A 20,874-nucleotide genomic window follows, 5' to 3' on the forward strand; every position below is an offset into this window, starting at 1 on the left:
TAGTTTTTGGGCACGCTCCCCGCACCTGGCTTTGTGACGAAAAGCACCTTGGCCGTGTGACGCAGTTTCGCGTGTACTCAATCTTACCGGGACAAGATTTGGCACTTTCTCTGACCCCATACATTATTGTAACTAATTTCGCTACTTTATGGGGTACTTTTCAAGCACAGTGGCCGCGCTCGGCGTAGTGGCGCAGTTAGCGAAAAACAGCTCAGCTGTGAACCGCAGTTAGTTTCGTGTGTACTGAATCTTAATGGTAGAAGTTCGTAACGCATTCTCTGACCCGAGGAGGAGGAATGAACGTTTATTGTGTGAAACAGCGAGAAAGTGTCTTTTCTTCGCCCTAGGTGGGCGGCTCTCTTAGTCCAGAAAGCCGTTGGCTAATGCTGCAGCTCGGGCCCGGTCCACCAGACTTCGCTGATCTTCCAGGCTCTGTGCCTTTAACATTGCCTCCCACGCTCTGACCCGAAAAAGTGTTGTAATCCATTTGGTAACTTTTTGGGATATTTTGAAGCATGCTCGCCGCGCCTGGGGTTGTGAAGCTGTTAGCAAAAAAGCAAGCCGGCCATAGTGAGTTAGTTTTGCGTGTACTGAATTTTAGTGGGACAAGTTTGTGACGCATTTTATAGCCCTGCAACAACATATACCTTAATTCAGTACTCACGCTTGTCGAAAACGCGACGAGTGATTGCCGAGAGTGATAACACGGGAGTGTTGCTTGCGCCGGCAGGACGCGTAAAAGATAACACGGAGGAGCTCAAGAACTTGACATTTATGTATTCTAAGAGACTGAAAACAGGCTTTGCACCCACGAATCTGTCTTGAGTGCGACTAGAAGGCATTCTGCGAGCGTGTAACCTGGTCTGGCTGAGCCTGTGTTGTAGCCATCTCTGTGTACTTGGCGTACCATCGCGTCGACTGAGGCCAAGTTATTTTGGAAACGCGCAGTCACCCGTGTATTTGTGCAGGAAGTGCAGGAAATAATGCCCGGGAAGGGAGGCATGCTTGAAAATCGGATGTTTTCTTCACATTTTATGGCATTGTTTGGGAGGAGTCTTTGCTGCGAAATGTACGTAAAAGTGAATTTATCTGTAATGCCGTTCATTCACCACTTACGCACGTTTCACCCCTACACGCATTACTCCTGTTAGGTCAATATACCAAAATGATACATGCTTGTAATTTACTTTCTTTCAGCTGATGGCATCCGGCGGAGCTTCGTACGGCAACGACTGCTGCTTACCTGGTGCCACAACTTTGGATGAATGCAGAAGCCCGGAACGAGCATTTGTATAGAGCAAAATAAACATTTCATCATTTCAGAAGACCTCTTTCGTTTTCTTTATGAAATTGCACCTTGCAGATTTGGCGCAGTCTTGTGAAGGTCGTTCACAATCATTTCTACTAAACAATGAAACGATTCCAAACCAAGGCCACGCGGGGTTCAGTAGAAGCGAAAAAAAATAAATGAATGCCGCGCCGAGCAGCGGAGCCGGCGCGGCGTGTACAAACTAGTGTTCAAAACGCGCGCGTCCTGAACCGAAACTGGTAGGAGTTCATACCATCCGCTTGGTGTGCTACAGTCGATTCGGCCGCTGGGCTCTATGGGAGTGTCCGCTCTTGTTGAAATTTTTTTCTCTATGCCAGACTCGCAACGCAATATGGTGGCAGAGGTACCGGATAGACCGAGTGAACGACTTCAAAGGTGCGTATCCCAAGTTCCGACAAAGCTTTCTGGATAAACATTTTGTGCTATAGATAATTTTTTCATGAGCGCCACCACATTGCTACGCAGTGGCGCCACCTATGGGCAGTCGGCATGCTGGCTTGGGCGAGCACTCTGTTTAGCATGGCAGGTATAGTCTCCGCATCTTTTACGTGGAAAACGGTTCTGTGAGACGTAATGAAGTGGTTTAAGTCGGTATGGCCGACCTTTATGCTGGCGTTGAGGCGGACGGAGCACGCAGCGCGATGTGAGCGCGCATATTTGAGCCTACAATCAGCCACGGAGATCAGTTGTGCATTTGTGAAAGTTCCATTCGGTAATGTGCCCTTATAGCAGTATTATCTCCTAGTTCTAAGCTGTGGTTTACGAGCGAAGAAACATACGCGACGATCGTAACAGCGTGGGTACCGTGCTGCTACGATAGTCATGAGCTGTGATGTTATACTTTGACAAGCATTAAAACTGTTAGCTGCAGATTACATTACGTGACTACTTGGTTCTGTGGATGAGGTTTCCACCCATGAATAAAATAGTTTTGGTTAGTAATAACAACATACTTTACAGTGTGAACTATACTTGTCCACCAAACGACCGTTTACGAACTGTGCGAACATAGGTGCTGGATTACAGATATATTTGTTCTATATAGCGCATGGTCCAAGCATGCGGCATCAACGTTTATAGATCTATAAACGTTGTTCGGTGTGACTATACGAGGTAGTACTATGGCGTTAACCCGTTTTATTTCTTTTTCGAGAAAGAGTATGATAACCGATTTTTTTTCTGTTGTGATCGTTCCGTTCTCTACGACGCACTCACACGCATTACGGAGTTTTTGTCCTCAAAAATAGCCATCACATTACTTTTATGCGGTCCATCTCAGATATTATGGCTTTACAGGACAAAAGGCAATGCTGAAGCACATAGCTTATATAGGTATCATGCTGGTTCACCAATCGCAGTGATCTCTGTGTTGAGCAGCGCCATTGCCCTTATGCAGGAGGCTAGCGAGGAAATATAGTGATTTCAAGCCTACTAGACTTGAAATGCGTCTGAAGGATGCCGGTGTATTACTAATTTGATAGCGCCTGCCGCTTAGATGTTTCGTGGTTGCCTTAGGTTAGCCGAGCATGCGCTCTTATGTTTTAGTCCCTACGCCAAGCGATCAGATAGTGAGCAGATTGTCCATTTCATGCTGGTAATACAGAGACGGCGGTTCTCTCCGTTGAATTAAAACCGATATAGGCAAAATAGTTCCCATCACATAAACACGCCGCGGCTGTTAATGCGCGTCGCGTGTTTGCGCCCGCAAGATATATATCCGCGTACTGTAGTTACCGATGCACCGAAAGGCTTCCCTGACGACCTTATATGAACAGACATTGCATAAATTTCACAAAGTACGCGCTAGAACATATCGAAATCGTTCCGCAGCACGCGACAGCAACACCTTAAAACAGCGCCGCGCCGGATAGCACAAGCCAGAGACGAGGAAAGGCTCGCCGCGCACCCTTTTCTCTTCGCCCGATGAAAAGGTCTATACAAACTGAAGAAGGAATCGTGATCTTGATGGTGTGTACCTCGCCCGTTACTTCGAAGTCCGAAATCAAGGGATTTATGACCACGTATTTCCAGGTGGGTTAGAAAGGATAATACCACACCTGTGATCATCAACGGAGACTTCAACGTGGACATTTCTAAGCCAGAGAAGGAACGACTCATGCAATACATGTTGGAAGAGTTTGGCCTGCAGTGTTACTCTAACGCCATGATACCTACCACGCATGACTGGACGTGCATTTTACCCGCCGTGGTTGCTCAGTGGCTATGGTGTTAGGCTGCTGAGCACGAGGTCGCGGGATCGAATCCCGGCCACGGCGGCCGCATTTCGATGGGGGCGAAATGCGAAAACACCCGTGTACTTAGATTTAGGTGCACGTTAAAGAACCCCAGGTGGTCAAAATTTCCGGAGTCCCCCACTACGGCGTGCCTCATAATCAGAAAGTGGTTTTGGCACGTAAAATCCCATATATTATTATTGGACGTGCATTGGTTTGATTTAGGCGAAGAACTTCTCTAGGGTGGCAGTCGAACCACTGAGTGTATATCACAGTGATCATAAAACAATCCTGACTTCCCTGACAAAATAAGGACTCTCAAACGAACATCAGCCACTGTCCTTACTGAACAATCCATTCAAACACATCAACTTCTATAATCAGACACTTCAAACAAATGACAACCATTCCACTCTGTGAAGATAAAATAGCAGCGAAAGCTGACGACAGTCAAAGCTATCAAACGAAAGCAAAGTGCTTTCGGTGCCATTTCATCTTCACAGAGTGGAATGGTCGTCATTTTTGGTTATACTCCTCGTAGTGGGAAAGGGGCATGTTTCGGAGAGAAAACAAGCACAAACTACCACTATCAGCATCACACCCTCAAGAGCACGCCACGTGTCGAAGAAGAACTGCACCAGAGCACGAGCTGCATGCGCAGAGGCGCTGGCGGACGCTGCTCGAATGGTTCGACTTCCACAGACGAGCGGCTGTCCATGTACTTCGGAGACCAGCACGACATCCCCGTGGTTGACGACAGCACAGCGTGGAGTCGTGTAGCCTGGGTAGAACAGTCGTGAAGTCGTCCGTCGGCAAACCGGGTAGTGAGGAAGGTCGATACAAGGCGCTACCCACAAAGCGAATCAAGATGCCGTCGGGACAACTCAAGACGCCGATGCAGGTGACCGTTTCATCACCCTCGCGTATGCTCACACGAAGTGAGGAAAAAAAACTCGCATCGAGGGAACCCAGTATAAAGGCGACGTCATCTACCGGGCAGGCGCCACCGAGCGAACCTACCATTCGCATGCCCCGAGCCAGGACAGGGAAGCGACCTGTAGAGGACGCATTTACCCCGTCCAAAAGTGAGGCCAACGCAAGGGAACATGCTCGCTCTTCGACAAGCAACGGGACAGAGCAAAGTGCCAGAAAGCGACGTCGACCGATTTACGAGTCCTCGGCCAACAATGACGGAGAAATGAAGAACGCTACGGGTGTAAATACAAGGTCTCCCTACGACAACGGCGGGCACAAAACTATGTCCACGACGCCCCAATCACCGGCTAACACGTCATTGCGCCACGAGACCAACATGTACTGGACCAAGAGAGGAAGCCTTCGACAGTACACTTCACGTGCCACTCAAACCGAGAAGGGGATGGAAGTCTATGGAACATACAAGAGCAAGCGGCTTTCCCTACATTTCGACCTGGTTGGGACTGGATCGCATGGAAGCCCAATATTTGGCAAGAAAATGTCAAGCGTTCCATGGTCTTTGCGCACAAGCACACCCGTCAGTCATGGTGAGAAAACGCCACAGACTCGCACACGCAACGGGACCACAGAAAACAGCAAAGGTGTGGAAGACAAGTTCCAAAGTACTTCATCTGGATCTTCTAGAACGCCAAGAAGCACAAAGAGCAGAGGAAGAAAGTACAAAGGATGCAGGAGGAGGATCCTAGCACAGCCGATCTCAGACAATGGAATTTCTACATCAACCCATTCCACAACTTCCAATGCCGAGATATGTTACCCTTCGATTGGATCTTGTCAGGAATCGGGCTTGGGCTGTGTGCTGATGTAGTACGGTTCCCGAGCAGCAGAGCAGTCTTGTCAAGTTGTGGCTCACTAACGTGTTTGCACTGTACGAATAAACTTGTGATCGCTTCTTCGAGACTAAACGCCTTCTGATCGAAGTAGTACAGGCTCAAGCAGCGCGAGCTCCGCTCTCATGCATTCCATGAATGCGGAGTGCATTGTATGGTTAAGCGTTATGGCCAGTGTCCTTTACTGAATGCGTTCCAGTTATGAATGCATACGTAGAGCAATCGCTAAGCAATGATATTGGAGTCGCGCCCACGTGCACATGAGTACGCTCTGGACAACCTGCGCAGACATATGAAAATCAGTCTACTAACTTTTATGGGCTATAGAGCGTATAATAATTACTCGCCGACTGTTCTAAGCACTTTTGATTCACGAACGGAGTCCAAGTGCGCATCAGGGTTCCTAGCTGAAGACCCACCGTGGTGGCTAAGAGGCTGTGACCTTGCACTGCTAAGTAAGAGGTCACAGGATCGAACCTCGGACGTGGTGGCCACACGTTAATGGGAGCGATATGCCAAAACGCAAGTGTATCGTGCATTGGGTGCACACTAAGATCTCCAAGTGGTCAAATTTATTCCAGTGTCCCCCACTACGGGGTGCTTCATAATCGGATTGTGGTTTTGGCGCGTAAAACACCGCAATATAATTTTTCATTCCCAGCAGATGATAAGAGTGGCCACCACTTAAGGCATGCCGAAGTTTAAGGACATTTTCATGTTTTCTTCGCTTAATCGCATTGTTTGCATAAGTAGACGACGTTTAGACCGCCACATACTAACATACCAGAACCGTCAGTACTTAAAATTCCAAAGATTATTTCGATTTGAGGTCTGTCTTGCATTTGACTAATATGTTACGGGGATGTTGGAAGTCTAGAAAGACTGTATTTACAATATATATACAAAATGAGTTACAGTAATGATGGCTGACCACCAAGAACACGGAGTAGCCAGCGTCTTGCGATTTCCTTCTTCCTTTGTTTTCTTTTATCCTTCCGTAACAGGACCCCCGGGTGCTGAAGCGCCATCTCGGCGCATGGTAGGCGAAGAATTACGAGCGAAGTATGGCTTCAGCCGCGAAATGTGCACGACGTCAACAGGCGGCGCACTTGAGGATGGATGAAACTGTAATGGCACGACCTTATAATTGACGTCGTTAACTTGACAAAGGACTTCATAAGGCCCTGTGTAGCGAGAGAGAAGCTTCTGGGAGAGGCCGACCTGACGACATGGTCACCAAAGCAGCACCCAAGCAGCTGGGGCGGACTGAACATCGCGCTGGCACTGGTCGTAACGCTCTTTCTGCAGATGTTGCGAGGCTAATAAACGGGATCGGGCGACTTGACGCGCCATGTGAGCGCGATCGATGACTTCACGAGCGTACTCAGTGGCAATATGTAGCACAAAAGGTAGGAGGTGTCACAGGGCAAAGTGGGGTCGCGACCATACATAAAATAAAAGGGCGAATATCCTGCGGTGTCATGTCGGGACGAGTTATACACGAATGTCACGTAGGCCAGTGTGACGTCCCAGTCGTGGTGATCGTTGGAAACGTACATCGACAGCATCTCTGTGACTGTTCGGTTGAGACGTTCCGTAAGACCGTTCGTTTTGGGAGGTGGGTGGTGGACAGCTTGTGCTCAGAGGCACAAGAGCAGAGGAGGTCGTCCACAACTCGAGACAAGAACGAGTGGCCGTGGTCTGTAAGTAACTGTCGAGGTGCACCGTGCTGGAGAATGACGTCGTGAAGGAGAAACCCGGCGACATCTGTGGCGCAACTAGTCGGCAACGCCTTTGTTATCGCGTAGCGTGTCGCGTTATCAGTAGCGACGGCGATCCACTTATTCCCTCTAGTTGTCGTGGGAAAAGGGCCAAGCAGGTCAAGCTCTACGCGTAAGAAAGGTTCAGGGGGAACTTCAATTGGATGGAGTCGTCTGACAGGTGGCAAGGGAGGTTTCTTCCGGCGCTGCCACAATTCGCAAGTTGCGACACAACGAAGCACAGAGCGGAAGAGACCCGGCCAGTAGAACCGGCGTCGTACGCGGTCGTATGTACGCAAAACTCCAATGGGTCCCGCCATCGGTGCATCGTGAAGTTGTTCGAGAACGACGGATCCCAGATGATGAGGAAAAACAAGGAGCAACTCAGGGCCGTCAGGGTTGATATTGCAGCGGTAGAGGATGCCGTCGTGCAGCACGAACATGCCGCACGTGCCGTCGGTGCTGCCAGATTGTACTCCGGCAATGATGGACTGTAAGGATGCGTCGCGTTGTTGTTCAGCGCGCATGTCGGTAATGTCAGCCAAAGCCATCACGCAGGTCATCGGATCATGCGCAACAGGATCGGGAGGATCCACGGGGTGCCGCGAGAGGCAGTCAGCGTCTTTGTGCTGACGTCCAGAATTATAGTTGACAACAAATGAAAATTCCTGGAGCCGCAAAGCCCAGGGACCAAGCCGTCCTGCGGGGTCCCACAGGGAAGACAGCCAGCAGAGGGCGTGGTGGTTTGTAACGACCGAAAACGTGCGGCCGTACAAATATGGCCGGAACTTGGCGACAGCTCAAACTAAAGCGAAGCACTCCCGCTCGGTGATGGAGTAATTTCTCTCAGCAGGTGACACCAGGCGGCTGGCGTAAGCTATCACGCACTCGGTACCATTCTGCTGTTGGGCGAGAACAACGCCGATGCCGTGGCCGCTTTCATCAGTGTGGACTTCGGTCGGTGCAGATGAATCAGAGTGGGCAAGTATGAGAGGGGTGGTCAGAAACCCGATGAGAGCGGCGAACGCGTGAGCTTGCTCAGGCCTGAATGAGAACGGCGTGTTCTTCTTTAGAAGATCTGTCAAAGGCCGAGCAACGTCGGCGAAGTTTTTGACGAAATGGCGAAAGTAAGAACATAGGCCGACGAAGCAGCGCACGTCAGAAGCAGCTTTTATTCACGTTTTTTTATTCAGAATTGCATTGCTGCGTTCTCCGCAAGAGAATGTGCCATACTAACTAATGCAGAATCACTGCTCTAAGCATATGTGCGCGAAATTTGTGTTTTATTGAGGTGCGGTACATAGACATGCATGACCACATAAAGCCAACAGACAATCAAACCAAGGAAAGCAGCGGGAAAATTAACTGTGGTTGAAATTGGAATGAAAGGCCGAGAGTAAGGGTGATATTTACCGCACCCGACAAGCTAGCAGAAATGTGCAGTACTGTTAATAAACGTGATAGAAAATCTGCATTTACTAATAATCATCGCTATAAGCCTGTACAGTGCGCTGAAAACGTGGTCTGTGTAGTTCCTTTGGATTGCGGCGCGTCATACATAGGCCAAACGGGAAGATGCCTAAATGACAGATTAACAGAACATAAGTACAACGCAACAAAAGTAATATCAGGGCATCTAGATATTCATTGTAGGGACTGCGGCTGCACACCGTTATTGAAAAAAATTAACATCATGTCCAAATCAACGGATAAGCTAACAAGGGAGATTTATTGAAACCCTAGAGATAAAAAAAGCTGGTCGATTCTTGTGTCAGCAAGTCGTCCGTCATGCGCTCAGAGAAATACGTCAGATTCCCTACAGGAACTCTTCTTCACACATAGTACGCTTGACCATGTGATGCTCTTTCATGTCTCTTATATTTTCCTGTCTTCCGTTTACTCATGTTCAGCCAGTACTTATTTTGCGTATCCGGTAAAGACGAAGTGTGTCTCTAGTTGACCGGTGCATTCCAGTCTCCTGCTGATTATTGTTTTTCCGGAGTTTACCTGCGGGACATCGGTCTCCCACCGGCAGTGGTGGAAGTGGACACTGTCCGGCTTGTTCCAGACCTGGCCTCGCGTTCTGCGGTGCCATCGCGGAATCGTAACAGTGAACTGAACGATACCGCCAGTGACAGCACGGAGCTCTATTTGGCCAGCGGAGAAGGCTCCGAAGACTGCTTCGACTCCTTGCGAAGCCGCAAGGCGAAGCGGAGGAGCCTCAGGACACCTTCGCCTTCAAGTACGTCCACAGTACAGAATACGAGCCGTCCTCATGCCCCCGCCATACTCTTCAAGCCGGTGGTTCCCTCTGAAAAATCTGCGCCATCTGAATAAGCAAGCTGTCTCAACTTTCCTTGAAAGATTAGTACCAAATGAGATTAACTGATATAAGAAATAACACTCCAAGAACATAGTTGCCAACCCGCCGAGGTTGCTCAGTGGCTATGGTGTTGGGCTGCTGAGCACGAGGCCGCAGGATCGAATCCCGGCCATGGCGGCCGCATTTCGATGGGGGCGAAATGCGAGAACACCCGTGTACTCAGATTTAGGTGCACGTTAAAGATACCCAGGCGGTCGAAAAAACGGCGTGCCTCATAATCAGAAAGGGGTTTTGGCACGTAAAACCCCATAATTTATTTTTTTCAACATAGTTGCCGTAGATGTGGTACATTCAACCGATTTTGATGACTTCCGTACAGTAACCCATTTGAAGGGAATCAGAGTGCGCTCCCACATTCCAGTCGACAAGGATACAGCAACAGGCGTCATCTACGACGTAAATCAGTGGACTCGGCAACGCAACCGCGATGGGCTTCCCTCTAACTCATCGCCTTTTTGCCATGCACGTAGTCAATCTTGCCGTGGCCTGTTTTTCGTCTACCTACGCCTTAACCGGACCCGAGGTACCAAGAATTCACCGTTCATTTCCCTTGGACTTACACCCTCTCCCGTCTGATGCGTCGCCAGCAGAACGTTTGCCCTTGCCCTTGCACAGCAGTCCGGTACTGTGTGCTCCAGAGCATCCAGTCTGCGCACTGGACGGGCCTCTTGGACCACAAGCCAACAGATCGCCAACAGCATCAAGCGAAGATGATAAAAGAGGCGGCGCGCTCGTACTGCTCTTAAGTGGGCTCGGCAACGCAGCAGCGATGGGCTTCGCTCTAACTCATCGCCTTTTTGCCGTGCAGGTAACGAATTGCTTTCTTTATACGCCCCCCCCCCCCCGCCCCCGTACTCGCTACCCTGTGCTGTTAGCGTTGCCGAGCCCACGCTGTTGTTTAACCGTTGCATATGAGTGTGCCGAGGTTGTTCTATCGCTGTTAGTTCTGTCGGCCGATGTGGAACTAAACCCAGGGCCTACTCTTCGTTCCGCATCCAGTCGAACAGCTGGTAATAAAACGGTGCAATAATGACCGCACTCGAAGTACTGAAGTCAAGACAGTCATCGCTACTTAATGAAATAAAACATATCCACGCCAAGTTGTCCCAAAATGAGAAAGCGTTCGAACAAATTCTGAACCGCCTACTAAAAATTGAGCAGGATTGTTCGTCCGTTCCCGCACTGAAAGAAAAGTTAGATGATGTTGAAGCTGTCGCAAACAAAAACGGAGGTAAGCTTTCCCAATTTTCGTCAAAAATGGATGCCTACGAAGATAATGCCCGCAGTCAAACCCTCTATTTTATGACATAACCAACAACTCGGAAGAAACTTGGAACAAAGCCGAGGGTTTGGTGATTGAACTGTGCAAAATGAAGCTTAACGTTGATTTGCAGCCAGTTGACATTGAACGCGCTCACAAGATTGGCTCTTTTGCTGTAAACAAAACAAGACCTATAATTGTCAAGTTCGCGCACTTAAATGTTAAAGAGCGCGTTGTGGCAAACTGGGGAAAATTTAAAGATACTGATTTCAATGTATCACCACACTATTCACCAAGTACTCGGCTCGCCCGCAAAAAAACTTGTTGCATTTGCAAAACCTCAAGGCAAACATTATAAGCTTCGTCACAACAAGTTAATAATGTATAGCACCACCTATGTATATGATCATTTTACGGACAAAGTAATCCAACGACCATCATAGCTAAAAGATGATCATGGTGAACAACAAAGAAAATGTTTTCTTTCGATGTTATATACCAACATTAGAAGCATTTTGCCAAAGTTCGACTCAGTTTCTAACCTTATTTCCATCACAGATAACAACGTGCTCCTTCTAACGGAAACTTCGTTAAACACAACCATTGACAACACCGAAATTCAGAATGCCTTAACCGACTTCGATATCTGCCGTTGCGATCATGATGTGAGGCGACGTAAAGGAATGTTAATAGCCACTAACCGCAGCCTTCATTGTTTCAAAATTGATATGTCTCCATTGGAAATACCGTTTGTGTGCACTAAACATTCTCACCCACCCTTAATATTCGGACCTTGTTACCGTCCTCCTGATGCCGATTCAAGCTTTGTTGCATGCTTCCATGAGGCACTTTATACTCTGGCACATTCTTTTCCTAATTCGCCAATCATTCTGTTCGGTGATTTCAACTTTCCAACAATAGTATGGTCTGACATAGCACTAACGTTATCGAAGCACAACGCAGAAAGTGAATTTCTAGACACGTGTCTTACGTGTGGTTTACCTCAGCTCATCTTCAACCCAACAAGGCATATAAATCAATCGTCCAGCTTGTTCGACCTCTTGTTTATCACGCATCCTGACAACTTTTCTGAGCTAACATTTTTGCCCGGGCTTAGTGTTCATGCTGCAATTCACGCTACTTATCAATTTCATATAGCGTATCCCCACAGAATAAGAAAGACCATGACGCTCTATGAAAGAGGTGATTATGTTGCGTTCAATGAAAAGTTAACTCAATTCAGTTACTCCTTTCTTGAAACGTTTACTTGTCGTTCCGTTGAAGATAACTGGTTAATCTTTAAATCCAAAATGCAGCAACTAACGAAAGCCCATACTCCTACCATCACTGTAACTGAACGGCCTCCATCCCGTTGGTTTATTAACGCATTAAAATGCCTGAACAAAAAATAAAAGGCTCTATCGTATCACCAAGCTATCTAACATGCCACGTATATGGGGAAACGTACCGCTGCATTGACAAAATGTTTGTAACAAGCTAACTAAACTAAGCGATCATTCTTTTTAACCTCACTTCCTGATATGCTACATAATAACCCTCGTCAATTCTGTGAGGTTGTCAATCCATACCTGAAGAAATCGATAAAAATATTTCACCAAAATGGCATCCCTATCCCTGATACTGAACTTCCAGCAACACTTAATTCAACATTCTGTTCAGTTTTTACAAAAGAATCTCAAGGCAATCTTCCTTATTTGCCTAACCCTCAATATCCTCTCATGCCAGCCATCACGTTTGAACCTGATGACATTTGCAGTATAACAGAATCTTTGAAGCTAACTTCATCGGCTGGTATTGACGAAATTACCGCGAAAGTGCTTAAAAATACGAAAGATGTCGCTTGTGTCATTTTATCACATACTCTTCAACAGTCACTCTCGTCTGGAGTGGTGCCGCAGGACTGGAAGACAGGTAAGATCATTCCAGTCCCCAAAAAAGCTTTTTCAACGTCATGTCTTGACTTCCGGCCAATTTCCATTACCAGTGTTTGTTCCAAAGTGGTGGAGAATGTAATATTTTCCCACATCATGAGATTTCTAATTTCTAAGAATTTTTTTCATCTTAGTCAGCACGGATTTCTTAAGAATTTATCTTGCGATACTCAACTTGCACTCGTTTAAATGACATTAATTCCCAAATAGACCTTAATGTACCCGTACACTCATCGTTTTTAGGCTTCGAGAAAGCTTTTGGTAAGGTACCCCACAATCGTCTTTTCTTGAAACTTTATGTCCTGAATCTCAATCCGCTAATTAATAATTGGTTACGCATTTTTCTGACCGGCCGGCAACAGTTCGTTTTTGCAAATAACTTCATCTCCTCTGTCTCCTGTGCTTTCTGGTGTTCGTCAAGGTTCTGACGACTATGTTATTTACCGACCCATTAACAATAGCTCAGATACCCCTGTCCTACAGCGTGACTTACAAACAGTTGAAAAATGGTGTAAGACATGGTTAATGTCATTAAATATAAATAAAGCCTCATTAATCTCTTTCCATCGTCGGCATTCTTACGTAGCACCCTAATATCTCTTAGGTAACTCAGTAATATCATATGTGACACAATATAAATACCTAAGGCTCATTTTAACGCACCATCATTCATGGTCCTGTCGCATCGCTAAAATAACTAACGAGGCTAACCGCACGTTAGGCTTTCTCCGGCGAACTCTGAAATTTGCCCCTCCTTCGGTAAAAACTTTTGCCTACAAATCTGTGTTAAGGCCCAAACTTGAATACGCATGCTCACTTTGGGAGCCTCATTATACTAATCTTTCTAACATGCTTGAATCTGTCTAAAACCGCGCAGCCCGATTTATCTTCCATGACTATTCTTCATATACTAGCGTCACAGCGCTAAAATCTAATGCGAATCTTTCCACTCTATAAACGAGACGTCAAGTGTCCAGGCTCATTCTATATCACAAATTTTATCATGCCCCGATCGGTAACAGCGTCATATCGCCCGCTCACCGCCATTCATCCCTGACTACTCATTCAGTCAGCATACCCCCTGCATGCGCGCACATAATCCCATCTGCATTCGTTTTTCCCACGTACAGCGAGAGACTGGAATGATCTGCCTGAAGAAGCGGCGGACCACTCCAGTGAGACTGATTTCAGGACTGCCATCGAACACCATGTTCTTTGAAGCTGCCTATCCCTCATGTAAAACCCCTCTCCATGGGCATTTGAGAAATAAAATAAATAAATAAATAAATAAATAAATAAATAAATAAATAAATAAATAAATAAATAAATAAATAAATAAATACAATGTTGGAATACCAAATGAAGACTTGCCTATACTAGTCGAGGCAGCCACTCCTGATTCTGCCATCATGCATGTATCCCGGATCTGCAAATCACGGTGCGTGAAGACACTCTTCAAGGGCAACACCATACCAACTAATGTCAAGGTGGGCCATATTGGACACACCATAAAACCGTTCATTCCGAAACCTTTGCAGTGACACCAGTACCTTCGGTTGAGTCACGTCAGAGACGTTTGCAGTAACATGGCAGTATGTGCGTGCTTCGCTGAGCCCCACACCACGGAATCTTGCCAAGAAACTGTACGTAAATGCAAAAACTACATATAGTCACACGAAGCGACCTCCAGAAATTGCCCCTTAGTCAAGGAGTAGAGTATACTTAGAGATGGTAAGAAAAGGCTCTACGCACCGGGAAGCAGCCGATTCTGTTAAACTACGTTCCCGCCGCCACCACCGCCGACATTCGCCAAAGAACGCGAAAGGTCCCCCACAGCGCCAACCTAGTCCAGCGGCGTCATCACCTCGAATTGTGGAACAGTAGTCATTGTGCGAGACCAGACGCAACATTATGAATGACAAAGAATCCCAGAAAAGCGTTTGACATTGTCTGGCCTGCACTGCCAATTATGCACGCCCACCTGCTGAGCTTGAGCGGCGTACATCGCCTTCATCGAACGCACCTCCTGCTTCCGACAAGTTGTCTGAACAGGATGTGCAGGAGCTTATATTGCTGAAGTCGCTAATGGCTGCGATTCGCACACTTTTAGTAAATGCACAAACATCGACTGCCCGATGCCCTTTACAAGTACTGATTTGGCTGTTTGTGCGCGGAACGTTTGGGAGCAGTGCAATCAGGACGCGCAAGCGGGGCATGTCACGTGGTTTTTTATTTCGCGGGCATCATCAGTAAGCTGAAATACCTTAATACTTAATAGTTAGAAAGACAGATACTGTTTATTCGGATGTTTCGTAAACCGCTCTGCAACTTTCTAATCAGAATTGTTTTCTAGCTTTGTTACTTCAGAAGTTCGTTAATTAATATTGAATAAAGTCTAATTAATCCCAATATAAATAATAGCGTGACAAACTACATAAAAAAGTGAGCAACATGCATTTGGTCGCGTCGTCTTAGAGGGCATCGGCATATTTTTAAACTCTGGCTAAAGTTAGCTGAAACACTCTGTATACAGTGACTTTTGCTTAGATACGTAGATTTATTGGTGAATTATGCGTATATTTAAATATATTGTTGCCAGGTTTTGTGGATACATGCAGTGAACTTTGTTTCCAGTGACGCTTTTTTGCCCTTTATTTGTTTTATTTATTTATTTATTTAGAAAGACCTCACAGGCCTACGAAGAGGCATAGTGTGAGGGGGGGCATATGGTACAGTTTATCACAAGGTACAATCGGTAAAAAGATATCGATGCATAAAGAGATTCAAATATTGGCACAAACGATTAAATTTACATATGTACAGAATGATGTCAACAAAAAGAAAGAAAAAGAAATGAACAGATAAGCATTGCATAAAAACAGCAAGAAATATTACATAAAAGCAGTAAGATACTTTGCGTTGAGACGTTATACACATGCAGCGTAATGTTATCAAAAAGAAAAAGAAACATGGCATAACGCGTGCCAATACACTGAAAGCGTAAACGTAATGGGATTGATAGGTACCCGTGTGCGAACTCAACCCTACGCGCAGTGTGGAGAAAAATGTTTGATCAAATTACTGCAAAAGGCATCATGATTTCTGAGCGAAGTAATGCTATCCGGAAGGCTGTTCCAGAGACGGATAGCGCGACGCAGTAGTGAAAAGTTAAATGCTTGTGTCGCTCCATATACGCGGACATAGCTGAAATTACTGTGCAATCTGCGCGATGTGAAGACGTGGTGTTTCAAGCATGGTAGGGATAATCCGTCAGAGTGAATGAGTTTATGGAATAATAAGCTTTATCTTCGCATTTGTGTATTCCATTGTATCTCCGTATTCCTAATGTATATTTTGCAAAACTCCTGCTTTCTATATGTGATCTCTGTTGCGACTATAACTTCGGTGCAATTATAATACACGACCGGTGACAGTTGCTCCTGCGAACGAAGGGCAGCGTCATTGAGATTTTTCCCTGGCGGTTGCATATGTACAAAAACGCAAACAAGGTTCTTGAATGAGAAAGTGTCATTAAAATATTTGACCTCAACTGGTTCATTTCACGGCCTTTACATTTATCATATCAGCGGCATGCACTGCTTTGCTCGTTTCGAACTGATACAGTTCTAAAGTTCTTGTGATATTTTCTTTGTTTATTAAACAGACAAAAAACGCGGAAGCATTCATATCAGTTATTGCTGGCAAAATTTTTGGGACATACGAATTTATTCTTTTATGAAAAAATGCATACTTGTCTTGAAATGTGTAGCGTCGACGAATTCGTTTGCAGCATCTTTGACAATGGCGATGCAGTTATTATTTATGTATTTGATCTCTCGACAAATTCTGTAAGGAGGGGGCGAGCTCCGCTGTGCTGAGAAGTGCTGAGACTACTGAAGCGCTCAGTGTCGGCGCTCGTTAGTGTCATGATGCAGTACTTCACTTCACCGCTCATAGATGGCAGCGCCATCCTCGGCCCGTTACCTTTGATCTATGAAAGTAAGAGGGAGAAATTTAATTTCACTCGTGTGGACCGTTGGCCATTACGTCGGTAATATACATGTTAGCAATGCAGACAATCAAAGGTGCAAGCATGCGCAGGGATTTGGAAGGCATATTGGAATTGGATTTGGCAGGCATATCGGAAGAATTTCAGAAAGGCTTCAGAATAGATAGGCGTTTGGATGATAACTTATTTGTTCTTACTCAGTGTATTGAGAGAGAGAGATGCAAATGAGAGAAAGGCAGGGAGGTTAACCAGACTTAAAACCTCCGGTTTGCTACCCTGCACTAGGGGAAGGGAAAGGGGAAGTAAAGACGGAAAGAAGAGCGTGACAAAAATAAAAGCGTGAGAAAAAAATATGAAAAGGGATGAAATGGGGTCATTATAGTCTTTCTAATAGGCCACTGTCACGTAGAAAAGTCAACGAAGCCTTGACCGATTTTTGCTGCGACGACAGTTCACGTCGGCATTCCAAAACTGACTGTTCTGAAAGTGGCCTGTCGTCAAGGCGTGCCAACGTGGTCGCTAGTGACAGCCGGTGCGCGCTATATTGAGGACAGTGGCAGAGCACGTGTTCGATGGTCTCCTCGCCGCCGCAGTGTCTGCAAGCCGCGCTGTCGTCCATACCGACTCGGAAGGCGAAGGATCTTGTGTAGGCGACACCAAGCCACAGTCGGCAAAGTACTGCTGTTTCTAGTCGAGAGAGTCCAGATGGGGGTCGAAGTCGAAGGGTTGGGTCCAGTCGGTGTAGACGTGTATGCTTTAAGCTTGGTGTGTTCCATATAGTTTTGATGGCTTCATTTGCAAGCACACGAATTTTCGTTGCAGCGTCTGTTCTTGAGAATGGAATGGAGTCTTGCAAGCCCTCCTCATGTGCAGATCGTGCTGCTGCGTCGGCAAGTTCATTGCCCATTATGCCACAGTGGCTTGGAATCCACTGCAACGTGATGTCGTGTCCTTGCTCGACGAGGTGGTGAAGCAGCAGTCTGATTTCTAGAGCTAGTTGTTCGTGGGGTCCTCGGCGTAAGGCAGAAACCAAACAATGAAGTGCAGCCTTGGAGTCAGTGAACACGACATCTGTCTTTGGTTAACCGGATATCAACACAAGCGTTTAGCTCTGATAGGTCGACAGGCATTACTTTCAGTTCAAAATTACCTTCAAGGTGTGGGGTTGACTCTCTCGGTGGAAAAATCTGGCTTCATAATGTTTCCAGGTAGAGGAAGAAAGTATGCGCGGCTGAAGATAGACCTTAAACAATCTTGTCTTCGACAATTTAAACACAAGCGCTTTTTGGGCGTCATTATCGACTACCGCCTACAGTGGCGACGAGCTGTGGACTCGATTGTGACATCGATATCTTCGCGTCTCAATGTAATCCGTAGAGTTGCAAGTGAGCATTGGGGAAATCACCCTTCTTCAATGATCAGGTTGCACGATGCACTAGTGACGAGTCGAATAATGTATCAGCTCCCTTTAATTTCCCCATCGATATCACAGCTGGAACGACTTGAGGTTCTGCACAGAAAGGGCCTAAGAAGGGCTCTTGGCGTTCCGCAGACTGCTCCTAACAATGCTGTACTTTATGAATCTCTATCCAGACCTCTTAGCTTAGTCGCTTCACAAAGGTTATTGATGCAAATTGGCCGCCTCAAACAGACGGCAGCCGGCCGAGCCCTTCTACAGCGCCTTCGAAAGAGATCCGAGTCCCGAGCGTACTTGGCCCTTAATACTCTTGGTTACCTGGGTCTTGACGCTAGAGGTCGAACTAAGAGGTCGAAACCACATTGGTCTTTCGCTAGCCTCGATAGTTCGTTGGCAGTTCCTCACGTTCGTGCTAAGCGGAGTTCTCCTTTGGCAGCAACGCTTTCGCTCGTACTGGAACATCTTGAAACGGAATATGCACGTCATCTTCAAATTTTTACTGATGGCTCTGTGGACAAGGTCAGAGGATCTAGTGCAGCTGCTTTTCACATTCCCTCTTTGAACTTTGATTGGTCCGTTCGCTTCACTGCAGTCGTGTCCTCCACAACGGCCGAAAGCGTTGCCATTGAGGCAGCTCTCAAAAAGCTACGGTTTTGTACGCCTCAACCTCTGGTCATTCTTACAGATTCGAAATCCGCCCTTCAAAGGTTAGAGCACGGATTCCCTACTGATGCCTTATCTCTAAGCTCCCTACGTTCGGTGCAAAATCTCAGTGTCAAAGGCTTCTCCATACGATTCCAATGGGTGCCATCACACATAGGTATCTTAGGCAACGAGATGGCGGACAGCCTCGCCCATAGAGCGCTGTCTGGGAATCCTTCAAGAAAAGTGCCTCAAGAAGACGGGAGACTCTTCAGAGAAGCGGTGTCGTGCCACTTCAGTTCTTTGTGGAGCTCACCTCACAAGCCATGTGTGATCAAGGGTCTCCAAAGAAACCAAGCAACCTTACTGCTCCGCATTCGCACGGGCTCTGCTCGTACCCCTGCGTGGATGTTTAAGACTGGCCTGGCGTTATCACCATTATGTTCAACGTGTGGTGTGTGTGGTGACATAGAACATTACCTAATGCGCTGTACTGTGTATAACGCGGAAAGGAGGGTGTTATTCGGGTCCCTCAAGAACACAGGACGTCCTCACAGTTCGCTTCAGGACATAGTTTTCCCGCGCGGGAACCGGTTGTGTAGGAAGGAGGTCTCTCGCCTTCTGTTAAATTACCTACAGGACACGGATTTGGCTTCCACATGGTGAACTGAGGAGTGCACATTTGTAATTGGGAGGTCTGTGTCGGATTACGTGATTTAATTATTTTAAGTGTTGCTACGGTGGAGCAATTGCCGGCAGCAACTGCAAGGCTAATCCCACGAGTAGCCTACAACAACTCAACTCAACTCAACTCAGTGAACACGCTCCATTTCTTGGGTATTTCTTCAGAAATTACACGAAGTGCACAACGAATAGCAGCAAGCTCCGCGGCAGTCGATGTAGTCTGGTGAGAGAGTCGAATCTTTATGGTGGAAGGTTTTGCAGGAAAGATCACCGATCCTGCAGACCCATTCACCGTGGTTGAAGCGTCAGTATACAGATGATGATGATCGTTGTACGTCTCGTACAGCAAGAGCAGTGAAAGCCGCTTGAGTGCTGGAGACGAGAGTTCGTATGCCTGGTACGATAAGTCGAACCTTTGCTTGAGCCAAGCACCATGGTGGAAACGGAACTTTCGCTGGAGCTGTATAACCTGATGGAAGGTATGCACGATAGGGCAGGACAGTTTCACAAAAGGAAGCACGTGGTCGATCCTCTGGCAGTGTGGCTAGGTGATGGGCAGGGGCTCGAGCAAGGTGTCTTACGTGTGCTCTGAGTGCTTCCATGACTATATGGGTCTTGGCTGGGAAATCGTGTGCAATAGCAATGGTTTCAGCCGTGGACGAACACCGCGGCAATCCAAGACACACTCTAAGCGCCTGGGCCTGGACGCTTTCGAGTGTACGGATATTACTTCTGCAGGTGTTGGTCAGCACAGGCAAGCTGTATCGCAAATACCCAAGAAAGAGCGTGCTGTACAGTTGCAGCATTGCATGTACTGAAGTACCCCAGACATTTCCTCCAAGAAACTTAAACAGATTAGAGATATCCGTCAGGCGCTTCTTTAGGTAGGCCACAGGAGGACTCCAGCAGAGGTCGCGATCAATGATTACTCCTAAGAATCGGTGCGTCCTGACATAAGGAATGTTTTGACCGTCGATAGAGACATCGTACGATCTCATTGGCTTCCGGCTAAACGCGACCAATGCGCATTTTTCTGGCGAGATCTTGAGGCCTTGTTCATTTAAGTAGGCCGATGTTGACGTGGCAGCTTTCTGAAGCCTGGCGCGTACTTGCGGCCGTGTCACACCAGATGCCCACACGCAGATGTCATCGGCATACATTGAAATTTTAACTGTGTTCGGAAGTCGTTCCACGAGACCAATGAGTACAAGGTTGAAAAGCGTGGGACTCAAGACACCACCTTGTGGAACTCCATGGTGCGTATAATATTGCGAGGTTGGGCCAGCTTCAGTGTTAAGAAATAGAGACCGCCTATGTAAATAACTGCGAGTCCAACGATATGATGGACCGCCTAGGCCCACCGATTCCAATGCTTC

The 20,874-nt window shown here is 46.9% G+C and overlaps 1 long non-coding RNA gene across 1 annotated transcript in view; it reads left to right on the forward strand.

Moving 5' to 3' along the window:
• The window catches only part of LOC139055012 (uncharacterized), a 90,554-nt gene that overhangs the window by 2,094 nt on the left and 67,586 nt on the right, over positions 1–20,874 (forward strand). The window contains exon 2 of the long non-coding RNA XR_011511620.1: positions 1,648–1,705. This is a non-coding gene — a long non-coding RNA (uncharacterized lncRNA). The remainder of the gene's footprint in view (positions 1–1,647; positions 1,706–20,874) is intronic.

The sequence above is a fragment of the Dermacentor albipictus genome, chromosome 1 (assembly GCF_038994185.2).
Source record: "Dermacentor albipictus isolate Rhodes 1998 colony chromosome 1, USDA_Dalb.pri_finalv2, whole genome shotgun sequence".
NCBI classification, from domain to species: domain Eukaryota; kingdom Metazoa; phylum Arthropoda; class Arachnida; order Ixodida; family Ixodidae; genus Dermacentor; species Dermacentor albipictus.